This window comes from Lepidochelys kempii, chromosome 20 (genome assembly GCF_965140265.1).
Source record: "Lepidochelys kempii isolate rLepKem1 chromosome 20, rLepKem1.hap2, whole genome shotgun sequence".
Lineage (NCBI taxonomy): Eukaryota > Metazoa > Chordata > Testudines > Cheloniidae > Lepidochelys > Lepidochelys kempii.
Genome location: NC_133275.1, coordinates 5,762,222 through 5,788,584, shown reverse-complemented (window position 1 = coordinate 5,788,584; position 26,363 = coordinate 5,762,222).

Genomic DNA, 26,363 nt, shown 5'->3' with positions numbered 1-26,363 from the left:
CTCACCAGCTAACTTGACTGCAACTGCCCGGATCTCTTCCCATCTGCTAAAGAAGTACATGATGGTGCTTTTGTACAAGTTCTCCAGCAGCTCGGCATTCTCTTTGGCCTAGAGGAAATCAGGGACACATGAGCTCTCTCTGGCTAGAAGTGCCCTTTGACTGCCAGCACATGCTTTTACGAGCCACAGGTAAATCAGAGAAAGAACAGGTGACTGGGTGGACGTGGGAAAAATGGGGATCTGTGGCAGATTTACATTTCCCATCACCCTCAGTCATATATCCCACTCTGACCGCTATTTCCATTACCCATCACACATCCCCCCCACACCTCTACACCACCACATACCACTCCAGTCAAGAATCTCAGACACTTCAACAGCTCACTCACAAGGTGTCTGCAAATGTCCACCTGGAGCTCTTCAGGCTTCAGCTCGGCTGTGCCATCAAGGTGTTCATTCACGGCAGTTTGGAGCCTCTTCAGTCCCAAAAACGGGACACAGAGGTGAAACGTAGCTCTGCATTCCTGAAAAAAAGGAAGCGTGTCACACCATTTAATTGTTCCCTACTGAGTGCTTTGGTCATTCAAAGGGAACTCATCTGCTTGACTGCTCATCTATTCCGGGATAAAAAGGGATTCATCTGGATGTAATTGGCAGAAAACATGCAGGAATGACTAATAGAGGGGAGAGCTTCCACTGCAACCTGGAGGTAGCATCAATGTCTTTTTGGAACAGATCTACCTACGAAAGCTGCTTCACCAGGTCTCTCTTCTGTTCTGGGGAGGCAGGGGCCTGGGGTGCAGAGACAGACAGGAAGAGAGAGCTGTCGGGCTCAGACCCATGACCTATCCTGGATTCTGGTGAGGCAGTCATGGACCAACCTGGCGGGAACTGACTCAGCAGGAGGGCAATGAACTGAGGGGGGAATTTGGGCCTCCAGAGCAGGCAGAAATAGCAGAGCTCCCCTGTCATTGGGAGGAAGATTCCTTTGGCTTAGTAAATAAGTCACTCTCGGTCTTACCACTGAAACCCTGGGGTTCGGGTCTTGCAGGTGCAGCAGAAGTGTGACCCAGCTCTGTCGAACCTGCTCGGCGAAATAGCCCTTCCATTTTCTTTTGGTCAGGCGGGCCAGGATGCCAAATAGGACAAAGGACCATAAACGAAGAGCATCGTCCTCCTACAGCCAAGAAAGCCCCACAAGTTAGTAACTAAGGGACAATCACATCACGAACCTCGCACAGCCATCTCTTCTACGCTAAAGTCGAGGGATTCCAACTACAGCTAGTCGGGAACACTTTCATGAACTAATTTTTGATTCGAATTTGCTGATTCATCAAACTATTTTAGCGACAGTTCCATTTTGATGAAATTCCTCCAGAAGCTAGGCAGGGGTCCTTAGAAACCTGCCTGCTGTCTTGCCAGTGCACCCATTCAGCTCCCTGGAAGCCGATCTAGCAGGCTGACTGGGATCGTGGGCTTCCAAACCCCCAGCGTCTGGGACCCTGGCTCTCAAATTTGCAACTCCCTGGCACTTCTAGCTCCCACAGTTTCCTGGGTTCCCAGCACCGGGATAGTCTGAGAGCAGACTGCCCGGACCCAAGGCTTTCAATAGAGCTCAGCTAAGAAGAGGAATTCTGTTTCACAAAGAGTTTTGAAGTTTGGGGAGAGGGATTGCCACAAATAGGAACAAAACCAAAATTTGACATCTCAAAATTCTCTGCAAAACGGAATCATTCCAACCCTCTCACGTAGAAATGGTATAGAGCAGGCCCAATGCTCTCTATTGTACCTTGGAACCCCCTTTTCATGGTTATCTAGCTACCTAATCTAGTATTCAGACTTTCTTTGAGCTTCTCAGTGGCAAGAAAGAAGAACAGAAGGGGGAGACTGTGGGAGCAGGGATGTCATCCCCATCCTCCTAATGTTCTCCTCCTCCGTAAAACACCTCTCTTCCCTGGGGCCGAAACATCTCTTCACTCTGACATGAGCAATGCCCAGGGAGTAAGTGGAGTCTAATCAAGATCGCTTGAACTGGGGCTGGAGAGTTCTGGTCACATACGTTGTCAAAGTAGGTCCTGATCTCTTGGGTGAGGTCTCTGAAGGAAGAACCTATGTCCTTCTCTTTCAGTTCCTTCAGGACTTTGGCCACTGCTTTCATGCTCTCACCAATGACTTCAGAACTGAAAGGGTCACTTAAGGCCCTGATCAGGATGACCATAAGAAACTTCTTGTGCTTTTTCACCTGGACAAACATACGACATTAAAGAACACTGATCACTGATCACACTTCTAATACGTTTTCTTTAGCAGTTATGAAGCTGTGGGAATTTCATCTCCCTCTCCCACCCCCCGGAGACCTATAGCTATATTTCAGACCAGGTTCAAGCTACAATGAGCCAAACTTGGTGCCATAATACACCTGTGTCGTCCTATTATTAGATTCCTAGTTACTTAGATTCCAAGGCCAAAAGGAACCCTTGTGATTATCCATTCTGACCTCCTGCATAACATTGAACTTCCCCGAAATAGTCTCTGTTGGAACTAGAGTGTATCTTTTAGAAAAACGTTCAATCTTGATTTTAAAATTGCTAGTGACAGAGAATCCACTACAACCCTTGGTAAATTGTTCCAATGGTTAATTAAAATTACCATTAAAAATCAATGCCTTATTACCAGTCTGAATTAGTCCAGCTTCCTTTTCCCCCACTGAATCTTCTTATACCTTTGTTTGCTAATGGGAAGAACCCATTCTCAAAATGTGTTCCCCATGTGAGTAGTTCTAGACTGTCCTCAAGTCACTCCTTAACCTTCTCTTTGTACAGCTAAATAGATTGAGCTCCTTGAGTCTATCACTAGCGGTATCTTTGCCAATCCTTTGAGAATTCTTGGGACTCTTCTCTGAATCCTCTCTAATTTATCAGCATCCTTCTTGAATTGTGGACACAGCATTCCAGCAGTGCTCATATGAGTGTCATATTCAGAGGGAAAAGAACTTCTTTACTCTTAGTCAAGATTCCTCTCTTTATGCCTCTAAGGATCATTTCAGCCCTTTTGGCCACAACTTCGCATTGGGACACCTTATGTTCAACTGATTCTCTGCCATGACTCAAGTGGTTTTCAGCATCATTGCTTTTTGGGATAGAGTCTCTCATCCTGTAAGTATGGCCTGCATTTTTTTTGTTCCTAGATGGAGACATTTACACATGGTCATATTAAAGTGCACAGATTGTTTGCTTATGCCCAGCTTAGCAAAGGATCTAGCTTGCTCTGTATTGACTGCAAAGAGGTTACTCGGGTATGTGAGAGAGCAGAATTTGGCCTAGTGCATTGTGTGCAGCCTCTGTAAACTCCGAACAACTATTTTCCTTGGTTTCTCTCGTTATGCTGCATTCTAGTCAGTATTCTCTCTTACCTTCTCAGGCGCCCCATAGACTATATTTCCCAGGCCTCTTACAGCCATCTGCCGGACAATGCTGTTCCTATCATGTGACTTTTCTTCCAAGATGTGTAAGACTGGCTTAAGGAACTTCTTCTCCCTGAGCATGGGATCACTCATTAGCTGAAAGAAAATCAACCTGTCCATTAGCCCCAATATGATCATTAAGATTGGGAATAGAATTTGAGCAGACATGTCATACACTAAAAACAACAAGGAGTCCTCCTACAGCCCCAGTCTTGAGGATACAGACAAATATGGCTACCCCTCTGATACTTGGCACATAATACACTGTAACACAAATGAGAAATTCCACACAAATGAGACAGGTCTACAAAACATGGAGCTTTCCTTTTGGGCACTAGAATGGGGATCCACTCACCTCTTGAGAGCCTCTTAGTGGCTGGGTATGGTATCACAGTCTTTTTCTCACCCCTGGTGCATCCTGCCAGCCGTCCTCAGTGAGTCATCTGTGGCTCAGGCCTCTTGCTGAGTCCCAAAGTCCAAAGGAACCCCTTCTGGGGTAGTCAAGAACAGTCCCATTGCCCTCACTAGGGTCTCCAGCCCCAACTCTGGGTCCTTTACATTCTGCCCTTTGTTCAAGCTCTCCATTAGCATTGTCCCCTCCATGGGGCTTATGCCACTGTTGGTGGTAGGGGAACCTGGGCCTGGCCCTATCTCTGGGTTCCAAACCATGGATCCTATAAACAGGAGCTAGGCACTGCTTGATTTCAGGTCATTGTCGCTTCTTCCTACCGGCCACTTTTAGCTTCACCCTAACCTCAGGGTTAAAGTTCTTCGGGACTCTCTTCCTGAAAACCCAGCTTAAGTAAAGGCTGTCATAATCAAACTCTGGCTGTCCCCTGAATTTCTGTGGCCAGAGAGCAGCGCCCTTTCTTGCCCCTCCAGTTCCTGCCAGGAACTGACCTGCTAAAGCCCTTCAGCTCCTTTTAGCCGAGCCTGATGGGCTCGGATTGACTGCTTTCATGAGGCCTCTCTAGACAGACCCAGACTGGGGGCTCTTTTCCTGGGGCAGGGTGTAGTAGGACCACGGGGCCTCTTGTAAGGAACCTTAAAGCCCAGGTACAGCCCATCACAGGCACAGAGAGGTTGTTTTTCTTAGAACCAGATAAGCCCCGAAGATAGTTGCTTAGCAGAAGTGGGAAATATGATGCAGATGTTGGAGGAAGACTGTGGAAAGGGAGGATGCTCCAGCAGGTATCCCCACACTAGCCTAGGACTTAGGAGACCCAGGTTCCATTTCCTGCTCCCTCAAAGACTTCCTGTGTGACCTTGGGGAAGTCACTTAGCCCTTCTATGCATCAGTTCCCTGTCTGTAAAATAGGAAACATAGTGCTTCCCTACCTTGCAGGAGTGTGGTGGGGATACAGACATTAAAGAGTTTAGAGGTACTCCGATACTAGAGTAATGAGAACCTAAGATAGACCTTAATGTAGTTGTAGGTTGCTTGGTGGGTAGTATTAGGACACTCGGTTCATTCAGAAGATGTGCTGAGCTAAACCAAAATCAGGAGCTGTTGGTTAGGATCAGCACTAGGACTTGGCAGAAGAGGTCCAGTCATCCAAACTCTGTCCGTATCTCTCTCAGCCAGCACCTGTGGTTGTGTAGCTAGTATAGGCAATGACGGCAATAAAACCCACAGAGAGAGAGAGAAGGACTCAGAAAGGTATCGTGAAGTTCCTGGTGAGGTTTCCATATAAAGGAGGACCTATTCTACTGTCTAAAATGACAATTACTCCTATGAACTGAACTGTACAACTCCCGAAAGAAAGGCAGACAAGAGTCTAATGGTGAAACTGCTCTTCAGAGCCCTGTGTCTTACCTGGGCAAGGAAAGCTGTGCTGGTGACTCGGTGGTTTTCTGAGGGGGAATTCACCCAGGAGAGGAGGCTCTGTATGATCTCAGGTGTTATGAGTCCAGATCTTAGCAGAAGCCTGGAAGACAAAAGAAACCGCTCATGGGCTAGATTGCACACTTCAAAAACTCAGCTGCTCTGAGCATACAGCTCTGATATCTAGGAGTGGGAGCTGTGTGTTTCCACCCAGGAAACCCCCGCACCCCCCGCCCACAAAGCTATAAACGGGAGGTTCCCTCTCAGCCACTCTATTGGCTACTCATTCCCAAGGATAAAATGATGCCTCCTAGATCTCTTACCTCACCAGCAGACACACTCCCTCATGGTGTGTCTTGGGGTTTTCCACAAGAGTCCAAGTCCTCTGCTTCCTGAGCGCTCTCACCAGTCTCTCATTCCCACCCTTGAAAAGCACAGATTCTAATGCTTTGATAGAAAGCCTGGGGAAAGAGAGGCACAGAACTGCAGCAATCAGGAGGAAGGTGCAGCTTGAACAGAGAGTCAGGAAGCCCCGGTTACTTCTCAGGTCTGCTGTTCAATCGGCAGTTCACCCATTGGCAATGTCCTGGACACCAGTGTCCCTGGAAGGACTTGATGCTGGGAGGTAAGTTTCAGTCTCATACATCTCATAGGACTAGTTTTGCTAGGGACAAAATTTTGCAGTCCTTTTTCATAGAATCATAGAATCATAGAATATCAGGGTTGGAAGGGAGCTCAGGAGGTCATCTAGTCCAACCCCCTGCTCAAAAGCAGGACCCATCCCCAATTAAATCATCCCAGCCAGGGCTTTTTCTCTTTCTGCAAGGAGTATGGGCACTAGCAGAGTACAGTGATATGGAAAAGATACATGATCAGGACCCAGAAACAGGGGGCATAGAGTGTGGTGATCACTAATGGACATTTTGGGGTCATATCTCCAGATATGAGGTGACAGAGTGCTGAGGGTTTGCACTTGAGTCAGCACTCTGGTCACTATTCGTACTAATTCGGTTCCTCACAGAAGGCCTAATTGGATAGAGGTGTACCTGATTACGAGGTCAGATTGGGGCTAGTGAGTCAAGGAACCAATCATTCCATTAACAGGGAAACTGTATAAAAGGACATGGGCAGGAGCCCTTTGAGGGGAACAGACAGAGAAAGAAACTTGGGTGACCAGATGTCCCAATATTTGGGGCTTTATCTTATACAGGTGCCTATCCTCCCTCCCCCCCCCGTCCTGATTTTTCACACTTGCTGTCTGGTCACCCTAAGAGAAACAGAAAGATGAAAAGCTAGGGGAGCCTGACAAAGTGAGGTCTCTGAGTGGAAACACCTTACCCCCCACCTGACTTTTGGAGAAGAGCTTAGAAAGTTGAGATACAATATAAAGGTGCTATGTATTGGTAGGGGGATTAAATAGACTATACGTTGGTGTTTACAAGCAAAAAAGTCTCAACGCGGTCTGTGTTTGTGGAAGATGTGGGGGTGCAACACCCCTCTCTGTCACAGCTGGGGGCTCATCAGGGATTTCCCTGTTATCTATGCAAATGGAGAGCCTCTTGGAGAAGCCGGTGTTGAGGTTTGGCAGTCCAGGCGATGGAGGGAACACTGAAATGGGTGATGAAGCAGCAAAGAGAAGTGTAGAACAGGGATTCTCAACCTTTCTGTTTCTGAGCCTCCCCCCACCCTCAACATGCTAGAAATACTCCATGGCCCAGTTCCAGGCCTCTGCCCTGCCAGCATCAGAGTTTGGGGCTCCTGGCTCCAGATTTTAACCCCACAGGGTGCAGGGGCTTGAGGCTTTAGTGCAGGTGCTGGGCTCAAGGCTTCAGCTTTCTGCCCTGAGCTCCAGCAAGTCTAAAGCCAACCCTGCTTGGCAGACCCCCTAAAACCGGCCCGGTTGAGAACTGCTGGTGTAGAACAGTGGTCTCCAAACGTTTTGGCTCACGCACCCCCAGGGTGACCTGCCTCAGACGCGCCACCGATGGAAGACCTGCCGCAGGCGGGCCGCCAGAGGGGAGCACCAGCCGTGGACATGCAGAGCTGCCGCCGAATGAAAAAAACGGCGGAGTGCCGTCTGGTGGCGCTACTGTTGCCACGCCCCCCCCCCCCCCCCCCGGATCATCCCACGCACCCCAGTTTGGAGACCGCTGGTGTAGAAGACCCGACAGACCTTCCAACAATCCCAGCAGGCAGAAAAACAGCCTTTCCTTGCCCGGTAGGTTTAACAGCAAAAGAGTCAGCAGGAATTTATACGGGAGCAAGCCCAGGTCTGGCAACAACTCCCCCAAAGTTTGGTGAGTCCCGTGACAGGAAATGGAAACCAGGCACAGGAGATCAGACTGTAAAATGGGACCCGCAAACAACCCCGATGTGTTTTTGGTTACTCTTCAAGGAGGAGCAGTGAGACTCCTAGGGACAGAACAATGTGGGCCCTTCAACTGACACTCTATTTAACCGGGGAAGCACATCTAGGGCTTTTAGTGATGAGCAGGCAAGAGATTATGACATGATTAAGGCAGCCATGCTGGACGAGGTGGGGCCTATCTTCAGAAAAGTACTGCCAGAAATGTAGAGTTGAAAGATGGATTGAGGGATTATGCCTCTGTGCATTTGGACAGAAATTAAAAGATTGGGCCACTCATTGGTAAGGCCAGATACTCAGACCGTGGGGGAGATCATGGACTGCATGGTTCTGGAAGTTTCTTCAGAGTCTCCCTGAGCATACCCGAGTATGGGTTCTGTGGCGCCAGCCAGTTCATCTGGACCCCACAGTTAAAGTGAGAGGAATTTGCAGAGGCGGACATTCCCAGAGTGAGTCAGTGGCTTAAGGGACTAGATTTGAGAAGGACCAGAGTGCCTACAGCTGGGAAGGGCAGCAAGAAGAAGAGGGAGGAGCCTCAAGGAACTGTAGTGGGAGCTTGGCCTGCGGCGTGCTTCCGACATGGACCTGAAGGACATCTAAAAAGAGACTGTCCGAAAATGGACTGTGGGTTTGCCCAGTTTTGTGGTTGGGACAAGACTCCCAGGCAGGGAAGAAAAAAGAAAGTACCTACCGTATCGGTCTGGGTAGGGAGGAGCCACCAAAGGGACTAATGGACACAGCTTCATCCTGTTTGCTAATCAGGCAGGAGTTAGGGAAACCCCACTGGATACTTCCCAGAGGTAGGATCAAAACTGAATACCAGGTCCATGAGGACAATAAATTCTGCCCAATGGCAGAGGTGACTCTGAAAATTAAGGGGAAGTTTAGGCAGAAACATGTAGGGGTAGTGGATGGATTGCCCCACTGCCTTCTACTGGGCATGGACTGGAATCCCTTTCTAAAAGGGACACCAAGGCAGGTATGGAGGCCCAGGAGGGTGGAAATAAAACCTGAAGGGCCAGGTAAAGAGGAAATATATGTAAAGGGGCTGGAGGAACCTAGACACGAAAGTAGAGACAAGAGGGAGGAGAAAGAAAACAAAGGTCAAGCGTAAAGGTGACTTAAGATCATCCAGTGGGGTCAAACAGTCATCAGAGCCCTTACCACCAGGATCTCAGGAGCAGGCATCCCTAGAACACTTTGGAGGGACTCAGAGCAGTCTGTGTCCATGGAAGAGGCCGGGGCACAGCCTACCACCCCGTCACATATAGGTACCTAAAATGGGCCTGCACATGGGCCAACAGCATGAGCAGAATATATACTCGTGTCTGCAGCGCCAGCAATCACATAACTAGGTACTCATCCATCTGAACAAATTCAAGTTTTGTGGACAAAACTGAGGCACCCATCTTGAAAACCTGACCCACTGTGGCCACTACATAAGATCAGCCTTACTTAGGGTCAGTCCAATGGTCCATCTAGTCCAGTACAGTGTCTTCCAACAGTGGTCAATGCCAGCTTCTTCAGCAGGAATGAACAGAACAGGGCAATCATGAAATGATCCAATCCCTGTTGTCCAGTCTCAGTTTCTGGCGGTCAGAGGCCTAGGGACACCCAGAGCTTGGGGTTGCATCCCTGACCATCTTGCCTAATAGCCATTGATGGACCTGTTCTCCATGAACTTATCTAATTCTCTTTTTTTTTTAAACCCAGTTGTACTTTTGGCCTTCACAACACCCCTTGGCAATGAGTTCCACAGGCTGACCGTGTGTTGTGTGAAGTAGTACTTCCTTATGTTTATTTGATACCTGCTGCCCATCCGTGAACAGAGCTGAGATCCTGGTTTCCTAGGAAAATTCAGGGACACTATAAAACCATGAAGTCTGTAATTTGAGCACCTTGTTGGCATGGAATAAAGAAACACAACAAGAAGAGAAACTAATAATGTTGCGAGATTGGTGGGAAATGTACATTAATGTGCTACCAGAGTTGAAGTCAACTGAGGACTCAGGAATCTTAGTGTTAACTGGCGAGGGGCACAGAGTGGGTGCCGAGGGGCCTGGTACATACATTCTAGCTCACTAAAAGATTGCCCCATGAGTCTCAAATAAAAGCCCATGTCACCAATATCATTGTGAAACGCATGTACAGATGCTGTGTCAAGAGTCATGGATATGCATTGCAAATTACATTCTTAGGATCTGTGTCTCGGGACTAGTCACCAGGAAAGGTGACAAAATGGTTTTCTTTCAGGCAAGAAATGTTTATCCATCTGTTTGTTTACATGTACATTAAGCATGTAGGGTTCACATTCAGTTGAGAAGGACTGTGAGAACTTCAAAGAAAGAAAAGTAGCAGGAAGTAGACAGGGGGTGGGGACCCAATTTTGGGGTACACATCAAAGGTTTGCTCTAGTCTATTTGGGGGACATCTTTCACTTAGGAAGTAGATGGACCGCGAGTTTGCTTCATGAAAGAGGGGTCGCGATCAGGCTTGGTTGAGAACTTTGGGTGAAAAACATCTTGAGACAGGAGGTTAACCTGTTGGTTAAGTTTAGTTTCTAGGAGCAGGTTATGATTTCATTTGAAATGTAACCATTTTTTCCTTGCATTCTTACTCACGGTCACTGGAATCTCTGTTCTTTGATAATCTCGGTTCTTCTTTTCACTAGAAATATATCTAAGTGCTGTGTGTTTTCCAGTACAGAGTATAAGTATCGAGTACAGAGTCTAAAGAAGAAGTAATAAACTGGTGTGTACTGTTCCATTGGGAACAGCAGGCCTGACAATTCTGTGGGAGTTCAGTGGATAAAGGGCTGGACACTGTACGGAATGGTCAGAAGCCTCGGGGGTGGGTGTGTGCCTGTCATTAACCTGTACAAAGAGATTGAGGTCTGAGGAGGCCTGGGTGGCAGGGTTCGTTTTGCCAGAGCCTGGTCGTTTCAGGGAACTGACCCACAGCAGGCACAGACAAGACTTCCTCACTCGAAGGACACGTGATGGTAAGGTGCCTCATAACCCTGGGAACTCCTGGGGAGCGTCACACAACTCTCCTGGAATTCTCTTTGTTTCTCTCCCTTCCTTCTAATTACCGGCAAGGGTTGCCCTCAGGAAGTTGTAGCCCTTTTCGGATTTCGCTCGGGCTGCTTCTCGTTGGCAAAGGCAGCTTTTGTCCGAGGGTTTGGCTGACCTGCTGCAGGAGAAGAGGAAACAACTCTGGGAGCAGTTCCCGCACAGCTTTGCTCGACTGCAGGGCTGACACCACCTCAAAGATGGCACATGTTGCCTGAAAGGAGAGCATGGTAAAAAAGGAGATCTCTTCCCAACACCATCACACCCTCTCTCCCCGTCTGATGTCTGCTGTACTAAATTCTCCCTTCTGCCAGTAACTTGAATGACAGCGAGCAACTTGCTTAACTCGTCGCTCACTTTCCCACATCCGTATAAATGTGTATGACCTCCCAAGGCATGCTGTGAGTCCAAAGGAAGATTTGCAAAGCACTGTGAGAAACCTGCTCCAAAGACTTTCTAATGGCCAGACAGTATTAAGGAAATCAGTAACGTAGCTAAAACTGCCGTATTTGTTCCACAGACAGCAGAGCCGGACTCAGGGAAACAGTCCATCAGAGGAGAAGTGCCCACACAGCAATATTATACCACACTTCCCGCTTTCCATCAGCAGGATTGTCACAGGGCACAGGAAAGCCTGAAAGACGTGTCTGTCATCTAACTTACTGAGAGAGGTTCAGCAGCTGCCAAATGCTTGTCAATTTCTGTCTCTGAGGTGATGCTGCCTTCTGTTCTTGTTGGAGTCTTTATCTTCTCTATTAGGGCTTGTAGGACTTGAGTGGCAAGCAAGGGGTCTCCCCCCAGAGATCTCCACAGCTCAGCGGTGTCACTGCAATTTAACAGAAGTTACAGGTGAGCCCTGGACACTTTTGTGGCTCACCCTGAATGCGTCATATTTTAGTAAAGACCAAATGTTCTCCTTGCCTATGATGAGAGAGTTAGGAGTCCTGTCCTCCTTTAACTCTACTCGTGTTTAAATATGGAGTTTCCAGTTACAGAACTAAGTTAAGTGACCTAGTCTTCCTGCAGCCTAACCATTAATACCAGACTTCAGAAGGACAGGACACAGAGCGCCAACCTCACTTCCTGTTTTCTCCACTTCCCAGTCAATATGGATTCATGAGCATGTGGCTCCCAAAGATCTAGGGTTTGGAAGGCAAGTGAATGAAAGAAAAGCCAGATTCCTACTCGATGGACATACAACTATGAGAACGAATATTCATGGCCATCCTAGGTCCCCTTCACAAATGGTGTCCCTACCCTCTGTTTGCCAAAAGCTGGGACTGGGCAACAGGGGATGGATCACTTGACAACAACCTGTTGTGTTCATTTCCTCTGGGGCATGTGGCACTGGTCATGGTCGCAAGACTACTGGGCTAGATGGCCTTTTGGTCTGACCCAGTATGGCTGTTCTTATGGTCTTAGATTCCAGCACTGATCACTGATAACTCAGTTAGGGATCTTTAAACGAAATGGTGGATCTGCTTCCAGTCCACTTTTAAGTACCAAGGATGGCAACTCTGCTCTAGCAGCCCCACCCTCACTGATACCAAGCAGAGGTCTGATGATAATATTGGCCCTAGTCTTTGCAATCAGCCAGGGATTTGCACCTGAAGCTGTCATGCTACCAGGAAACCAACAGCCACTGCTCATTTCCAGAGTGAGCTCAATTCAGGCGTCTAGAGAGGTAGATGTTTCCAACAGTACACTCCAGTTATACCAGTAAAGATAGGTCTTTAGGATGTCAAAGCAGCTATTCATGAATGGAAACAGAATGACACTTAATTTCTCTCCGCACCCCACCTTAACGTGTTCTTGGACCTTCCTGCAGAAAGAGCCAGGCTCTTAACCCTTAGAAATGATCCCAAACTGTCTGCTGCTTAAATGAAGCCCTACATCTCCTAGTAAAGCTGTGGGATCCATGTTTTACCAAGATGAATGCAATAGGTAGCGGTATATACCTGTCCATCAGCAGACGTTTGCTGAGGAGGCTGGAGATCACTGCCTCTTGGTGATGGTGAGCTAGAATGGACACTGCCTCCACAAGGAACTGCCTCAAGCTGCCCTCCTGGATTGTAGGCATGTGGCAATATAGTATAGCCAGGATATCTGGCACCTGGAAGGAACAAAACCAGAAAGAAATGTCCCTTTTTCTTTCTCTCCATTCACTCTACAGAATCAAAACCTTTATTTAGCCATCTGCTGCTTTTTTAGAAATGCCTCACTTCAAGAAGCAAATGTTCAAATACGTCTGCGTAACTTGAACCCACACAAATTGCCCACACACGGCTGTAAAAATTAACACTGACACACACATAGACACACCAGGTAATTTAATGTGGTGGTGCCCAGCTATGCATTACATAAACCAGTTCACATGCACAAAAGGCGGCTTTGCTTGCCCAGATTTTGCAGGTGTGATTTAAGCAGCCAAATCTGAGCATTTGCCTCGAAGAAAGCAGAGCTCATCAACAACCACAAGCACAAAATATGCAAGTGCTTTAAAGACAGTGTGCAAATGCCTGGGACTATGAACAGGGGACTACCTCTCATATTCATTCCTAGCCCTTCACATCTTCAAAACACTGTGCAAACATGGCAGTTCTGCTGCGAGGGTTCCCTGTTCCCGAGGCCTTTCACCAGCCTTGTTAGAAGATTTGTGGAGTGCTCCTTTCATCTAGCCCTAATGCACTGGGCGCCAGAATAAGGCATATAAATAGTGGATCCCAAAGACACTAGCGTTTTCTCCCTCCCTCCTTCTCTTCTTAAAGGGTAGGTCTACACAGCAAAAAAATCCCACAGCACTGAGTTTCAGAGCTCAGGTCAACCTGGGCCTGTGGGGCTTGCACCATGGGGCTAAAAGTGGAGCTGTTCCTGCTCGGGCTGGAGCCCAGGCTCAGAAACCTGGCAAGAGGCTGGCAATAGCCCAGTGCTCTTTTTAATCCATGTAGCCCTTAACCATAGGCCTCCTAATACCTGGAGGCCTCCAAGTGCCAGTCATTCTGTCTTCTTGTCTTTTCCCCAGAGTCTGTTTTCTCAAGCCTTTCTTGGCTGAATACTTTGGCAACAAGCTAGACCAATAAACAACCAACCATCTTCCTTTTCCCTTGGATTATCTCGGTCTACTGCTATTGATTCTGCCATTGCCTATCTTAGGGTAGAAACAGAAATGGAATCGACTCTATGTCTGAGGGGGAGAAACAGCAAGATTTTTCTTCCTTACACATGAGGGCAAAGATCAAAAAGTCTAGAGTTCAGGCAGAAAAGCTCTCCAGTTCCCAGTTTTACCTCGTCTAGCATGGCACCTCCACACTCCTTCAGGATGATCTTCATCCACAGTCCAGCTGCCGTGGCACAGGTGGGGCTAGCAGACAGCAGACCACCCAATGTGGCCTCAATAAAGTCTGTGGCCTGTTCCGAGGGAAAGTACTCACTAACAACCTGGGAACAAATCAAAAACAGGAGAGACCGCAATGATGTTTGGCTCCAGCACTTTTCAAAATGGAAAAAAAGATACATGCATCAGCAAATGGTGAATTAACCTCCTGTCTAGCTCGCCATTTGGGATTACAATTCTCTCTCTAGTCTCTAGACTACATTTTTGTCTTCTACACTAATGATATCAGGTGAGAGGCAAAGACTCTGTTGCACAGTTAGCACAACATTGTACTGGATACGCAGGAGGTAAGTTTCCCGTTTGTAGTCTCTGACATACACTGCATCTTTTTACAGCACATAGAAGTCAGTCAAGAGAGGCGTGCACACAAATATCAGCGAAGGCAAACCCACAAGGTGACAGAATGAATCCTGGGTGGTTTCTCAGCTTGATGTTCCACTAACACAGTTTTTCTCCTGGATGGCTGGATGGCAGGGCCGGCTCCAGGCACACGCCGAGGAAGCTCATGCTTGGGGCGGCAGATTGCAAGGGGCGGTGTTTCAGCCAAGCTTAGGGTGGCATGGGGGTCTTTTATTTCATTATTTTTTGTGCTTCACCGCTCTGGATCAGTGAAAAAGCAAGAGCCGGCCCTGCTGGATAGGTACATGCGTGTGCATCCGTGTGCGCATTTTCATGGGCGTGCAACATTCTGTGGAATCTGGTTTTTACGTGGCATTCAGAGCACACATCTATGAAAAGCATCTTGCTGGTTACTAGCAACCAACGCCCCGCTCCCACAGCTCCCTCCGAGTACGGAAAGGCATCATGAAAGAGCAAATGTCAAATGAACGGTGCCCGGTCACTCGCACATCCGCACAAGCTTTTTGAGTCAGTTACCCTGGCCATTTTGGAAGATGCCTGAAACAGAGCCTTGGGGTCTGGAGCTCTTAGTGCTTCACGGAGACATCTCAGCTCCTCCTCTGCTGAGCCCAGGTTTCTGGACTGGCCTGGAGTGGAGAAAAGGAGAAAAAGTACTGTAACGATTTAGGAAACTGAACCCCTACTGCATGGATCTTCAGATGGGAGGATCCATGTGCTATCATAGAATCATAGAATCTCAGGGTTGGAAGGGACCTCAGGAGGTCATCTAGTCCAACCCCCTGCTCAAAGCAGGACCAATCCCCAACTAAATCATCCCAGCCAGGGCTTTGTCAAGCCTGACCTTAAAAACTTCTATGGAAGGAGATTCTACCACCTCCCTAGGTAACGCATTCCAGTGTTTCACCACCCTCCTAGTGAAAAAGTTTTTCCTAATATCCAACCTAAACCTCCCCCACTGCAACTTGAGACCATTACTCCTTGTCCTGTCCTCTTCCACCACTGAGAATAGTCTAGAACCATCCTCTCTGGAACTACCTCTCAGGTAGTTGAAAGCAGCTATCAAATCCCCCCTCATTCTTCTCTTCTGCAGACTAAACAATCCCAGTTCCCTCAGCCTCTCCTCATAACTCATGTGTTCCAGACCCTTAATCATTTTTGTTGCCCTTCGCTGGACTCTCTCCAATTTATCCACATCTTTCTTGTAGTGTGGGGCCCAAAACTGGACACAGTATTCCAGATGAGGCCTCACCAATGTCGAATAGAGGGGGACGATCACGTCCCTCGATCTGCTCGCTATGCCCCTACTTATACATCCCAAAATGCCATTGGCCTTCTTGGCAACAAGGGCACACTGCTGGGTCATATCCAGCTTCTCGTCCACTGTCACCCCAAGGTCCTTTTCCGCAGAACTGCTGCCTAGCCATTCGGTCCCTAGTCTTTCTGTGTGTGTCCGGTTTCAGTAGTCTCTCTGCTCTCACTATTTACATCTAAGCTCCTATTCAAGTACAACTCATGCAGGTAGATCAGAGGTTCCAGTTTAGAGGTGAATCCGTCCACCAAACTCTCCTTGTAAAAGAGACGGGGATAGACAAAAAACTTTGGCAAGAAACCCAGGCTCATCAGTCACTTCTAAACAATGCTGGGATTACTATGTCGTACATTCAAAGGCTGGAGTCCCTTATTCTGTTTCTGAATCACCCACACTGTTTTTAGGACTGATTAATAATAATTGGAAATAGGGTGACCAGGGGTCCCAATTTTATAGAGAGAGTCCCCATTTTGGGGTCTTTTTCTTATATAGACTCCTATTCCCCGCCACCCCCTGTCCCGAGGTTTCACATTTGCTGTCTGGTCACCCTCATTCGAAATGGCCTTAAACGATAACCAAGCTCTATCCCTTATCATCTAACCCTTAGGTGAAAAGAATATCCTACTCTTTCACAAAGGGGAAAAATGGCCTCTACTTACTCCACTAGCTCTGAAGGCTCATGCCAGAGGGCTGCTGGAAGAACTTTTTGTTTACAGAATTATTCCAGGAAACCCCTCCAGTACAGCCAGTGGCAGGGTAAAGAGAATGAAAATGTTGAGTACGAAGGGCTTGTCTCCATGGAGATATTCAAGAAAGCTAATCCCCATTCATTTTCAAAAAGCATGAGTTAAACTTCATTAAACACCTATGGGGACACACTTATTTAGAATTAAAGTGGCCTTCATTCAGGTTAGTTTCATCCACGGAATTCACTACAATTAATAAGGCCCATTTTAATTCAGAATCCGAGCATCCACACATGTGTTTAATGCCATTTACCTCATGCACTTTAAATGTACACCTTTAGTTCATTTGGATTAGCTTTCCTTAGTGTCCCTGTGTAGAAAAGCCCTAAGGAATTTAGTGCTTATCTACCTGTATGCAGACCATTTATTAGTTGTACAGTTCCCAAAAGTGTGCTAGGCTCTTTACACGTCAGAATCTTCTCTTCTAATGAGGTATTTACAAGATGCCCACCATTCTGTTATCTAAGCGACAACAGACAGGACAGAAAGAACTAGATAGGCAGACAAATGGACATTACAACAGTGAAAGAAGGTGAAGAATTCCTTATGCCTGCTAATGGTCTCCTCACCTTGTATACAGAGAAGGCAGCTGATACAGTCAACCACCCACTGACGGGACGTGGCCAGCGAATCACAGCTGTATGGTGCTATTCGTCCAATCAGAGATCCAAACCGATCAAAAGTTCCCTGAGTCCAATGAAAAAAGAAGAAAGAACAAAGAATGAATGGTTTCCAGTTGGACTAGACTTCACTTGCCATCCTTATTGTTGAGACCAGTCAGCTCTGTTTTTGGGGAACCAGGGCGCAGTATCTAGCCTGTCTGACTCATGAAAGACACCCCCCGCCCCCACCAGTCTCTGTTTGAACCAAAACCCATCAGAGAAAAGGCTTGCAGAGAACAATGAAGGGTGTTGGGAGTCACACCTAGACCCCTCCTGAGAAGGGTGACAAGATTAAGACATCTCCATTTGCATACAAAATGAAGAACAGAGACAACTCCCCTAGCGTCATCTGCATGAAAGATGGGATAGGAATTAGCATGAAGAATGAGGAACAGAGAACCGCACTGAACTCTGGGACCAGAAAAGCAGGCACACACTGCATCATGGGAATCCCTGCTCCAGATGCTAATGAACCTACACCTGCACACACCTAGCTCAGCAATTATCACACCAATTCTAGTAATAAATCTTTATTATCCTAAAATACTGAAGCAGCCTAGTTGCCTTGTGAGCTGCCTGGAAAAAACCACCACCCATAGCCAAGAGTGATCAGCTCCTATTGTCTAGCCTAAAGAAAACCCTTGAAAACCCATCAGTTTACCCATAAACAAATCTAGTGTTCTCCCTTGAACCATTGTATTTTCTCTACAAAACCCCCTACCTATGCCCAAGTAAGGGTTCTGATGTATAGACCCAACCTCTGCTTCAGTTCCACTGGGATTCCATCTCCTGACTGATCGTGCGGGGGGCTCTGCCTGTCTCCAGCACTCAGGATCCTGAGCTACCACCACCACCTGGGAACCCCAACCAGTTCAAGCCTCATGGAGTGGGTGAGATATCCCCCCCCCCACCCCCGCCCCTCCATTTTCTTTTCTTCCTCAGGTATTAGCCTTTCAAATGTAACCATTATGTTTGTTTAGCCCTCCTTGTGTAGTTATCACTATTATTCAGCAAATAACTTTTATGGTTCAGCTGGCTGCTTCTCTCTCTCTCTCTCCCTCTCCCTCCAAATTATACTCTGTATTTTCCGCTTCCCCCATTTACTCTGCAGCAACCCTTCTTTTACCTAAGCTAAAGATCCCGGTAGTGCCCAAAAATACTGTGGGGTTTGCTCATGAAGTGGGTTACTACCAGTACAATTGTAACGTGAAAGTGGGACAGGGATGTGTTAAACTTGGGGCACGTCAGAGGGGAGCAGCTGAAAGTGCTGCTTAACCCAGCCCATTGAGTACAGGGCCATATGAGAGGATCAGCTGGAGAGGGCTGATGGACCTGGTCCGCTCAGACTCGCTCTGCTAGTGCGTGCGTGCGTGCGTGTTCATCTCGTTCTAGGCTGGAGGGACCCAGCCCTGGGGAACCGAGGTCCTGCAGGGTAGCTCCACTGGGAGGGGACTTGCAGAAGGAAGGAGGAGAGCTCCACACAAGTGACATAAGCAGCACATTAATAGAATGACAGACCCTCCCCCCCTCCCCCAAGAAGAGTAACCCTAATCAATGAGCCTACCCCAAAGTAACAGACACATCTGGTAACATTGTGCCCCTGATTCCTGTACTGTACTGGGTAATGCACTTTGGAAAAGATAATCCCAATTGTACATACAAATGGATGGGGTCTAAATTAGCTGTTATCACTCAAGAAAGAGACCTCAGAGTCATTGTGTACAGTTCTCTGAAAGCATCCGCTCAACATGCAGTCAAAAAAGTTAACAACATGTTAGGAACCCTTAGGAAAAGGATCGATAAGAAGACAGCAACTATCATTATGCCACAATATGAATCTACAGGACCCCCACACCTTGAATACTGCATGCAGTTTTGGTCATCTCATCTCAAAAAAGATGTGTTAGAATGGGAAGAAATACGGAGAAGTGCAACACAAATTAGGCCTATGGGATAACTTCTCACCCAAGGGAGATTAAAAAAAGAGCGACGTTTCAGCTTGGAAAAGAGACGACGAAGAGGGAATATGCTAGAGGTCTATAAAATCATGACTGGTGTAGAGAAAGTCAATAAGGAAGTGTTATTTAGCCCTTCACCTAACACAAGACCAAGGGGTCCCCCAATGAAATTAATAGGCAGCAGGTTTAAAACAAACCAAAGGAAGCATTTCTTCACACAATGCAGTCAGAAGCCAGGATACTGGACCAGATGAACCATTCTTTTGCGGGAGGCAGGTTAGCCAGTCTTATGTTTTATGTTCTTAGCTGGTTAAATAGAAATTTTCCTTTACCACCCTGGGAGCATAAGAACCAAGAATGCATTTGTGACACTGGCAGACCAGGCAACCTGTGTATGACCCATAATAACTTAACGAGAGGCACTTCCACTGTATCAAGACAAAAAGAAAAGGAGTACTTGTGGCACCTTAGAGACTAACCAATTTATTTGAGCGTAAGCTTTCGTGAGCTACAGCTCACTTCATCAGATGCATACTGTGGAAACTGCAGAAGACATTATATACACAGAGACCATGAAACAATACCTCCTCCCATCCCACTCTCCTGCTGGTAATAGCTTATCTAAAGTGATCACTCTCCTTACAATGTGTATGGTAGTCAAGTTGGGCCATTATGCTTTTGATTTTGTCTCCTTGGATTAGAAACATGGATACATTTAACACCGGCAGGAGAATGACATGCCTTCTCTATTCTGCAGTCTCCCATCTGGATCTGAATGAAAGCTCCACCCAGATATCCATTCATCCCATAACACTGAAAAAATTGAAATAGTTCACTGTTGCACACACAATCTTACCGTAGCATTCTGATCACTGAGAGTGGATTTCACAATCAGAAGCTTTTTAACTCTTGTCTCAGGCACTGAAAGATAAGGAGAGGTGTACAGTACTTCTTTGTTCCACACACACTCACTTTCCACACTGGAATTAATCCTGGATTTCAAAGGGCCCTAGTTAAGAATAGTACCAAGCTTCTCTCCTCTACAGAATCAGTGGGGAAAACATAGGACCAGATTCTGGTCTCAGTTGCACCAGTGTAAATCTAAAGTAATTCCATTTCTCTAAATAGTGCCATCCTACTACCATGATGGAAATATTATAAAGGAGTTTGATAGACTGAGGTGACTGAAGTTAATCTGCAAAAAGAAAAGGAGTACTTGTGGCACCTTAGAGACTAACCAATTTATTTGAGCATGAGCTTTCGTGCTCCTTTTCTTTTTGCGAATACAGACTAACACGGCTGTTACTCTGAAACCTGAAGTTAATCTGTGTTTACACCGGCATAACAGGACTCAGAATCTAGTCTAGAGTGTATAATACTTAGGATTCTCGAGTCAGGAGTATTATTCTATTTTTATCTGATTATTGTTAACGTGCATTAGCCCCAAGTTAACTTCTGCATTTGAAGTTGAAAAAGACCTTGACAAATATCTTGGGCTACATTCAGCACTTAGTTGAACCTGTTGATTTCCATATGGGGCCATATGGGGGTAACTTAGGGCAGCATTTGGTCCCTTAGTGGATCTCCAAACCACTGGTGACTGTGTGTTCTAGAGCCTCTGTGCCCCAGTTGCAGAGGTGATGAGTCTGTTGCAGCCCTGCCGGGCCTACACAGCCTTGGTTCTTTAGCTCAATCTCTAGTAGCTCAAGCTTTTAGCTCTGGATGTCCTCAACTCAACCCTCAGCATGTCGGCCAAGAGGGCAGCTGGCACAGTTGCTCCTGTGTTACTTACAGTCAGCCCCAACAATAGCCCTCAGGAGCTCTAAAGACATCACACGAACGGCCTCATGCTCAATCTCCTGCTGCTTGTGTAGAAATGCTAGCATGTCATCAGGAGAAGAACGGGCTGCAAGGGAAGAAATCACGTCCTCACTGCCTGCAGAACTCTTCTTCTTACCGTACCTCACAAAGGTAAGGAAGTTACAAAGAAACCACAGTGTCACTCAGAGTGTCTTCCCCTTACCTAGCAGAAGTACACAATGGAACAGCTCTTTGTGGTTTTCAATGCTGAGCTGCTTAGCTGGAGAACAGATCTGTGGGAAGAAGGGAAATGGTCAAAGAAAAGCTAATCAGAAGCAATGGAAAAGAAAAATGTTCAATGAATTTCTAAGCTTCCGCTTCCTGCTTGTCCAACTAGAGGTCTGAACCCTAGGGAGATGGTCCTGCATGCACAGCAAGACTCAAAGACAATGACCAATACATTAGATAAGAGAAGCTAAAGTGTTTTGAGCAGCAGAGCTGACCTAATCAAGACACAGCCACAGTTTTTACTTTACAACTCTGACTCCCCCTGGTAATCGGCTTATGGTGAAATTGCTTTACAAACTGAGCTGGATAGTAGCTAAGAAAATGAGAGCGCTCCCTGCTTACTCTTGAGCCTGCAGAAATCAGTAAGGCATGAGGAGGTCCCCAGGCTCTCCACGATCATTCCATCGATTTTTCAGTGTTAATATGCTTCAGATCTGCTGTGCCTAAGCTCAAGGGATCCAAGCAAAACCACCCCTCACCTGGTTGTGCAGAGCTCTGCAGATGGCTTGAAACTTCGCTTTAGGTAGAGGGATCTTATATTCACCAGAGACCTCCAAGAGCTGGCTCAGACTCTGCAACAGAGGGCGAAAGTCAGATGGTGGGCACACAAAGGAGCCATATGTAGTGACTGAAGCAGATTCAGGGGATTCCTAGATTCCAAGGCCGGACCGGATTCTTGCCATCATCTAGTCTGACCTCCGGTCGGTATGACACAGGCCATAGACCTTGCCCAGAATCATTCCCAGAGCAGAGCTTTTAGAAAAACATACCAATCCTGATTGAAAAATCGTCAGAATCCGCCTCGGCCCTTGATAAATGGCTCTAATGGTTAATTATCTCACCATTAAAAATGTACGCCGTATTTCCAGTCTGAAAGTGTCTAGCTTCAGTTTCTAGCCATTGGATCAAGAGACACCTTTCTCTGCTAGACAGAAGAGCCCATTAGATAATAGGAGTCCCTCATGTAAGATATTATAGACTGTAATTAAGTCACCCTGTCACAGGATAGGTCCACCCCATCAGGGTGGTATCAGGTTGAGGAGGAATTGAAGTAGATCTGGAGTGGCCCAACTGGCCTAGTCTCCCTAGCCACCACAGCAGTCCAGGCTCCTAGGGCAGCATCACCTAATGGTCGGGATCAGTGCAGCAGCCCTTGGGTGAGGGACCGCGGCCCAACAGCCTGAGTCACTTGGGCTGCCCTTCTAGGGATGGCAGTGCGGCCTAGTGGCCAAAGTCAGTAGACCCACCCTTGGCTGCAGGGCAATGTGGCCTAGTGGCCAGAGTCGATAGAACCACCTTTTGTGGCAGGGAAGTGTTACCTAGTGGTGAGCCCTTCTCCACTGGGTCCTACCTATTCCACAGGGTCCCAGCCCAGGGCGCAGGGGTATCTGCCAGCAACTCAGCGGGGATCCTTCCAAAGCATGCTGAGTCAAGCCCGCTACCTCAACTGGATCAATGCTTCGTCCACCTAGGCTGCTTCCCACCCGTTCTTCCGCAGCTGGGACTCTCAGGGATTCTGGGGTCTCTCCTCCATCTCTGGCATTGGGTGGCTGGGGGTCAGCTGCAGCCACAGTCCAGCTGGCCTCTGAATCCTGGAGCACTGGCAGTCTCTCTGCAGGAGCCTGCAATGCGCCTCTGCTCCCTTCGGCAGCCATCCCAGCCTGAGCTGAGCGGCTCTCTTTTGTATCCTGGGTCCAGCTGAAGCATGCCGAGCAGAGATGAGGGGGCATGGCCTCCTCGGCCCACAAAGCAGGATTAACCCCTGCTGAACCAATGCGGGGTAGGTAAACCCCATCACACAGCCTTTTACTTTCTGTGTATTAAACTAAAGAGATTGACTTCCTTGATTCTCCCTCTGTAAGGCACATTTTCTAATCCTTTCGTCACTGTGGCTCTTCTGTCAATTTATCAACACCCTTTTTGAATTGTGGGCACTAGAACTGGACACAGGATTCCAACAGTCGTCAGACAAGTGCCAGATTTAGAGGTAAAATAACCACTGTGCTCCTCCTTGAGATTCCCCTTTTGATGCACCCCAGCTTTAGCTTTTTTGGCCACAGCATGAGTTCATGTTCAGCTGATTATGCCCCATGACCCCCAAAATCTTTTTCAGAGTCACTGCTTCCCAGGACAGCATCCCCCATCAGGTATGTGTGGCCTAAATCCCTTGTGCCTAGACACATACATTTACATTCAGCCGTATTTAAAGGCATATTGTTTCTTTGCGCCCAGTTTGCTAAGTGATCTAGATCACTCTGAATCCATGAGCTCTCCTCTCCATTATTTACCACTCCCCCATTTTTATCTCATCTGCCAACTTTATCAGTGATGATTTTATGTCCTCTGCCAGGTTATTGATTAAAAAAAAGATGAAAATCGAATTCCTTCCTGCATCTAACACACTTTTCTCCTTTGCTGCTTGAAGCTTCCAGAATGTCTCGGACGCCATCTACATATTTTACTATGTTTACACAGTTGTGTAGTGCCCTGATGCTATCAAAGAAGTCCATGATGCATTGGTTCCCTCCAAATCATGGGTATTTCAACCCCCAAAGTGACCACATACTTCGTACTAGAAAGCTTCAACCAACATAGACGGTGAGTAAATATCACTACCAAGAAGTTAGAGCTGTCTCATGACTTCATTTACAACTGTGTAGCCCCACTGAAGACAGAATATGGCCCCTTACTTCTTGCTCATGTGGTACTGAGGGGGGATGAAATAGAGAGACAAGGTGAGTGAGACAATATCTTCAATTAGATTATCACACCCACCTTGTCGCTCCAGTATCTTGGACCAACATGGCTACAACAGCACTGCATAGAATGGTAGATGAAACAGACAGGCAATGATTTTATATCTATTGAGTTATGCAATGCAAAGCAATGACCCTCAAGCCTCCTTATTATTAATTTTCAACCGTTGACAGTTGGCTTGGTATCGACCAGAGACAACATATGGTAGCCCCTGCTCTGAGGAGCTTATGATCTAAAAGAGAGACACAGAGTTGACAGGATGTTTTGGGAAATCACAAGGAGGGAGTATCTTGTTGTGCAGGTGTTTTGTTTTTTATCTCCTTCTCCTCCTCCCCAGGAAACAGAGGATGCTTTTCAGAAGAGGCAGTTACCTACAAATCTTGTTGCCTGGGTCACCATGTGTATAAACCCAGAACTTGTGTGCATATTTATTATCTAACAAGTCACTATCTAGACCAGGAAACCCCACTGGCAGCAAATTCCTCCTGCAGGTCATACAGGCACACACAGAGACAGTTACCTTCATGAGTGGTACCTCACCTTGGTGACGTGAAAAACATCAATTTCCTCCTTATATTGCTCAAGGAGCCATGAGATCTCTTTAAATATTGGATTTTGCGGCTCCTTTTTGTGTAGCAGGATGCCCATCATGGGACCAAGGGCTTTGATGACGGCCTTCTTGAGCTGCATAGATGAGACACAGAATTTATGTTCCTATGAATTCATTCAATATCTTCCAATAGGCACACCTTTCCTACTTCTAATGAGTGCAGTTTCCCTTGTTCCACTGTCGGAACGGTCCTATCCCAATATTTCCTGGTAAAGAACCAGGACTCGTAGGGTTGGTGTCAGGATTATATTCTAATGCACCTCACAACTAGACCAGGTAAAATATTTGCCCAGATTAGTATGCATTCTAGGCCAACTCATCCCTGCTGTAACTCCACTGGGGCTGAATGGACTTAGACCAGGAATTAATTTAGCCCACTATCCCGGGTTCATCTGCACATTAGGTGCACAAAACTAGACTCCATGTACACTGGGTACAGACCGAATTTCCATGATGTGGTGACATTAGAAACGTATGGGTTTTCGATGTTTTACATGACAATCTGTTCCATCCAAAAGGACCTACCATTAAATGCCATCATCACAAAGAGTGCCAGACACACAGAATGTAACATCACAATTTCCGCTAAAGGTTTAGAAAGCCAGCAATTCTCACCTCCAGCTCCTCACAGCTCAGCCACTTGCTGGTCACATGACTATATAAGGGAAGAATGTTCTTGCAGAATTGTGATTCACCCATTCTGGGGAATGGGCACTTTTCCCAGTTCATAAAATATACATTCACTGCCCTTGAGCATTTTTCCAGAACTGCACAGAAGGAGAGAAGACAGGCCATGTGAAAAGGACATAGTAATAATGAGGAGAAGTTGCTTTCTCAGAGAAGACACCCAGGCCTATCGTTTACTCCAGTACCATGGCAGCTACTATCAGGACTAGATGCTGAAATCCCATCTCAATTGGGAGCTATTTCTCTTTTCCCCATTCCATTTCTTGTTTCTTAAAAGGCTTTTTTCTTTGTACATCTCTCCATCTTTTTTCAATTACCATCATTTGAAGACTCTCGTCCCCTGCAGTTATTGTTTATTGAACCCGAACACTGTATGATTTCATCCTGAGTTACAGTTTGTCTGAAAGATGTTCAGTGCTCCTCACTGCCATTGGCTTTAGTGGGATTTGAAGGTAGTGGGGAGCACTTTGCCCTAAAAGTAGGTGCATCTAGTGTCCTTGCTAAGACGAATTAGGGCCCAATCCTGTTCTCTATGAAGTGGATGGCAAAATTCCCATTTCCCTCAAGGGCGCAGGATTAACCCCTTACTGAGCATCACCTGAAAAGCAAAGGAAGAGAGAAGTGGAGTAGACAGAGAAAGAGGGTGAAAGGAGATGATGATGATGATGATGATGATGAAGAAACTGAGGAGAGAGAATGGGTGGAGGAGTGGGAAACAGGGGATTTTTAAATGTACAGTAATGAAATCTGCTCCCTTCACCTCCTCCCCCAGGAGCCTCCTGGCAGAGGGGCAGCTTCAGCCTTTGTGTCTGTTTATTTTAAACGATATGCATGAGTCATAAAGGGCCTGAACTTACAAATGCTCAGCACCTCCTGCAAAGGAAGGAGCACTCTCAACTTCACTGAGTGCTACGGGAGCCAAGGAATGCAGCACCTGGTGCAATCCAGGGAAGGGAGCACAGTTCAGGGCCTGTTTGCAAACTTGGTCAGTCACTTAAATCTGTACCAAGACCCCCTAAATATCCATTTGGGGCACTTACAGGAAGTCCTGGCACTTACCACCGCAAA